The sequence below is a fragment of the Vicia villosa genome, linkage group LG1 (assembly GCF_029867415.1).
Source record: "Vicia villosa cultivar HV-30 ecotype Madison, WI linkage group LG1, Vvil1.0, whole genome shotgun sequence".
Classification (NCBI taxonomy): domain Eukaryota; kingdom Viridiplantae; phylum Streptophyta; class Magnoliopsida; order Fabales; family Fabaceae; genus Vicia; species Vicia villosa.
Window position 1 is genome coordinate 218,040,863 of NC_081180.1, and position 6,000 is coordinate 218,046,862.

Sequence of the window (6,000 nt, forward strand, 5' to 3'; positions counted from 1 at the left end):
AGTAATTTTGTTATCTTCCATTTTTAATTTGTCATCTTGGCTTTTTTTTCCAACAATTTTTAAAAGTAAGTTGTTCTTTGAAAATTTGGTATTGGTATTAGGGGTGTTCGCGGTGCGGTTTAGGCGGTTTTGACGAAAAAAATCATTCGAACCGCAAGAGAAAAAATAGTGCGGTTTGGTTTGGTTCGGTTGGCTTTTAAAAAAATTCTGAACCAAACCAAACCAAACTAATGCGGTTTGGTTCGATTCGGTTGGTTCGGTTTTTTATAAATAATTTATTGAACCATACATACACATATATATGCCAACATAGTTTTGTATTTAGACATTCATACACTATTAAATAACAACAGTGGAATATTAAACATAAAATAATAGCATAAAACAATATAAAAATTATTATAATAAAAAAAAGAGACGAAAGACCAGTGAAGGTGAAAAAGAAAAAAAAGTGTTAAGATTAGAGAAGAAGATGTGTGATAAAAACGAAACTAAAATACGGAACATTTAAATAAAAGTGAGAAGGTGAAAAAGAAAGAATATAAGAGAGTATAGATTATAGAAGAAAGGGGAAGATGTATGTGGCAAAGAAGGTGCAATAATGTTATTAGAGATTTGAGAAGATCGGGACTAAAATTATATGTGTAAGGATGAGAAAATTGTTCTTAATCATAAGGCTAATGTATAATTGGTTTAAGTTTGGGTTGAATGAGAGTTAAGTAAAATTTAGGTTGCAACATATTGCGGTTTGATTCGGTTTACAAAAAACAAACTACAAACCGAACCGAATCGTGCGGTTTTGTTAAAAAATGACCCAAACTAATCCGAACCAAATGCGGTTTTTTGCGGTTTCGGTTTGGTTTAGTTTGTGGTTTTTATTGGGTTCGTTTGGTTTTAAACACCCCTATCTGGTATTATGATTTTTCTATAGCAATCTTAAGTTTTTAGAGGTCATGTGTAGATTAGCTATAATTTATATATGGTAAAATAAATACTGGCCCTATTTAATCAAAATTTAATCTGACAAATAATTTATGAGATCCTATTTAACTATAGTTTAATTCCTAAAAAAATTGAAATCATGTGCGGTAGTCCGCCTTACCCTCATTCAAAAATGATCTTTAAGTTTTTTATAGGTAGTCTATAAAATATTAATGCATTAACATTTGTAATATATTCAGTTATAATTACATCTTTCTTTGTTATTCAAAATAATGATTTTGGATATTACCAAACAAAAAAAATGTAATGATTTTGGAAAGACTCCAACAGAGAAAAGCAAGAATGAGTAAATGATTACTATCATTATTCATTATTGTTATTGTTTACGAGTCTATTAGTTTATTAGATAATAAAGTATTTGATTTTAAAACATTGGTTTTGTTACTATGTGTGTTACTAACTGTTTTGTTTATTTTTTGACACAATTGCTTAATTTTTTTTAAAGGCAAAACATGTGTCGTAAAACTATTGCCCCAAACCTTTTTTTTATAAGCAACAATTGTATTCAAATTGAGTTCAAGGGAAACTCAAACCCAAATATAAAGGAAAAGACAAGAAACATAACCTACAAATAAAAACATCAACCAACTATTTACAGAAAATCCAATGGATTTTTACACCATTCATAAAAATTACAATTTAACTGATTCGAACTGTAATACGGTGGGAGAACTGACTTTTTTGAAATGTTGCGGATAGCAAGAGTCGCCACCGAATTTTATTTTATCAAATATATAGAAAGGCTAAAAGAACAGGAAAAGACCTTTTTAAAAAAGATTTTGAGTTCGGGGGGTTGGTTATACAAAGGGAAGGTGTAAGCATCCTTTGTATCCATGGTTATCCATGGGCTCTTAATTGCTTAGCTCACTTTGTTTTCAAAATGTTTGAAGTGTAGTGTGTGAATAGTAAAAATTTGAATAAGAACTTTAGCTTGTAAATAAGCGTAGTCTTTTTGAATTTGATTTTGAAAAAGAGTGGGAAAAGACTTTGAATTTAGAGCAAGCAATTAGTAGCAACTACCCTAAGTATTAAAATTTTTCCTTTTAGCTTTTCGGGGCTATCCATACCATAGGAGAGTAGGAAGTCATTTTATTGGATTTAAAAAGGGTCATCGAAATTATCGTTCGCCACAAGACTGTCCCTGCCATAAAGGGGGCAGGTAGTCTAAGGGAAGGATATAATAGTCATTTAATCTTTTAGGCAACAGGCGAGGATACCTTAGCAAGTTTTAAAATTTGTCCTTTTAGCTTTTCGGGGCTATTCATACCATAGGAGAGTAGGAAGTCATTTTATTGGATTTAAAAAGGGTCATCGAAATTATCGTTCGCCACAAGACTGTCCTTGCCATAAAGGGGGCAGGTAGTTTAAGGGAAGGATATAATAGTCATTTAATCTTTTAGGCAACAGGCCAGGATACCTTAGCAATGGGGACAATCATCTTTTATAAGGCAACCTCGAGGGAAAAAATTGATGATGAATGAACTGAGGGCAACATTTGCTTTAGGTATCCTCGAAACCGAGGGACTTGACTATTCAGAATCACATTTAAAAGGCAACAGATAATAAGGCAACAGGCAACAAGAGAGGTTACTCCAAAGGTGTGTGTGTGGCACAATCACGTGGTTAAATTCAGTTATTTTATCTTGTAATTAGTTATTCTAATTCGGTTAACAGGCTTGCACTCCCTAGGATTACTAACCACGCAAAAAATGAAACAGTTTAATGGTCCTACGCTATTACAATAAACACCTGCGGGGAAGGGGAAATAAAGACAGAAAAAGAATAAAGGCAAGAAAAATAAGATACAAAATGATTAATTTAAATATCTCGAGCCTTCATCGAATCCTTGATCAACCCTGAAAAAGAAGAGAAAAGTTAGTGCATTAAAGATCGACAACCCTAATTTATCAGGATAAATCAGGGTTAAAACAACTGGTTTAAATAACATATGAAAAATAAATAATTTAATATTTTAAATAATCATTAAAGGTTGAGAAAATCGAAAGTTCGATTAAATATAACAATTAAATAATTATTGGATTAAATCCTAATAATTTAATTGATTAAAAGTATATGTGAAAATTTGAATGCTTAAAAAAACAAAAAAAAAACAATTATTGGTAGAATTAAAAAAAAATCGATTTTTCGATAAAATAAATAATTATAAAATTATAATAGAACAAAAATACTTTGTTTGAATAATCTACAATAAATAATAATAAAAAACTATAATGATAAATAAAAAGAGGAAGGAAAATAAATAAATAAGGAATTGTGTAATTAAAAATAAAAAAATTAGAAAATACTTAGCTCTGATCCAGTTTGGCAGGTCCCTGGAGGTCTATGGTAGACTGGCGCATTCAGAGGCATTGGATGGAACAGAGTGAAGATCTGATGGTTGGATTGATGCAGACACACTGCACGCGTATGAGCAAGCATGCACCGGATCCACTTGGTTTAAAAATTTTGCGCGCACGCGTGCCAGCTAGTGGGGGGAAGACACGTATTCATCTTCTTCCTCTCTCCGTCGTCTAAAGTATGAAGCTCCTTAACCCACGGACAAAAACCGTTGCCATAGCCCCTGCAAATTCCAAAATCCACAAAACGCAGTAAAAATTCTTCGCTACCACTTGGTCGCGATCGTCCAGACACCACGAGTCCAATGGTAACCAAAATCATCCCTAATTTTGCCTAGAACAAGAAGCCCTAATTTGAAGGTCTAAACCCTAACAATGGCATCTTGTTCATATAGTCATATAAATACAGTTCAATCTCCAGAAACACTCATAACATCATATAAAACACAAATATATAATTAAAACATGTAAATGATGCATGAATTATTGAAATCGAAGGGTTTTTAAAAACGCAAACCGTGGGATTTTATGAGCGTGTTCTTGAGGCTTCAAGGCTTGGTGAGGATCTGAATACGTTCACTGATGCTCCAGGAATCTGTTTAGACCTTCAAAACTCTTTGAATCAATCTCAATCACCAAGAACGAATTCAACTTTTTCTTGAATTTTATGAACTCGGATTAGGGTTCTTGAGGCAGACTTTTTTTGTACCCTTGTGATCTGCAATGCTTATGCTCTTATAGGAGAATGAATTAGGGTAAAAATTATGGATTGAATCTTCTTGAATCTTTGATTTCAATCTTGGAAATTTGATTGGAAAATATGGTTCATAATGTTTCCAATTTTGGCCAATTTCAATCTCTCTTGTACCAATCTTGCTTGCACAAAATTACATTGGAAATATGGTACGAATGGTGATTGGATTTGATTAGTACAAGATCTCTAATTGAATATTTGATTTTTACTTGATTTACATGAATTAAAATCACTTTTAACTGATTAAAATTCATATAAAATAAAATAAATATTACAAAATTCATGACAATCAGATTTGGGGCCTGTGATATCTTGGGGATCAAGCTTGGACCAAAAGGATTGGTTTTGCTTGCAAAGAAATTCATTTTGAACCACTTTTACTTCACATTTTTCTTTCAAAATTGTCCAACTTTGACAAGGCATATCTCCCTCAGTTTTTAAGGTATGGAAGATTTCTAGGACTTTTTGGAAACCTCAAGATGTCCTTTACAAGCCACTTTGGAAAAATTTTTCCATTAGAAGATTTTATCTAAATGATATGGGCTTTGACAAAAAACTGCTTTTGGTTGACTTGCAAAAAGGACCTGTAATGTTTTGATCCATATCTCTCAAATGAAGAATTTTTAGACTTGGCATGTGAGAGACAAATTTGTAGAAAATTCAATTTCATTCAAATTGAGCTTTGGATGGAAAATTTATGACGTTCCATGTGAAAGTTATGGCTGGTCAAAGTTCAGTTGACTTTAGGTCAAAAAACTCTAATTTAGAAACTTTAGGTTTTGTTGATTTCTGAACTTTCCTTGATGAATCATGATGAATGATACTTCTAAATAAGGATGTTGACAAAAAATCAGGAATTTTGACTGTACTTTGACCACAATTGACTTTTGGGTCAAACTAGTCGGCTGTTGACTTTCTGAGCAATTGACTGGGCAATCCTTGGAATTGAAGCCTGAATTTTGTCATGGAGATAGTTTGAAACATCATGAGTCATATGAAACCCTTTAGAGGCCCTGATTCATCACTTTTCTTGAAGGAATGCAAAACCCTAGTTCAGGAAGTCTTTGATTAGGAGAGTGAGCCTTAGGTCCGACCTTTGAGTCATGAACCTTGGTTTGAGTTTGAAAGTGGAAATGAGATGGGCAAATTTTGCGGTATGACAGCTGCCCCTGTTCAATCTTCTTAAACCTGAGGATGTAGAATGGTTTATGTCCCATTTGGTATCTGAGGGTGGAAGAGGATTGAACACTAGAGTACCTAGAAATTTGCACCGTCGGGGATGGGCTTAGAGATGCCACCAGGATATTGAGAGGCTTGATTGTGATAGGCTTAAAGATGCCATCCAACTTGATAGTCAGAATACGTCTTACGTTAGACTGTATCTGAAATATATACCTAGGATAAGTCGTATGTTAGACTGACTCCACTGTATTGATATGCTTCAAAGTAAGCCGTACGTCAGGCTTTACTTTTAGGACGAGTCATACGCTAGATTGGGTCCAGTTTGCATTGTTTAAACGTCTGGAAAACCGTATGTTAGGATGTAGGATAGGTCATATGTTAGACCAGGTCCCCTGTGTTGATAGTTGTCAGAATACACCGTACGTCAGGTTATATCCTAGGATGAGTCGTACGCTAGACTGAATCCTTTGTATTGATAAGTAACAGAATGAGCCGTACATTAGGCTGAACTTGGATGAGTCGTATGTTATACTGGATCCACTGTTTTGAGGAGTATCAAAATGAGCCATATGTTAGACTGCCAAGGGTGGGTCGTACGTTAGACCGAATCCAATAATTGTCAGAATGAGTCGTACGTTAGGCTTTGCCTTGAATGAATTTCAGATTTGAATTGTTGCTTTGATTATTTCTGTAATGTACCTGTAA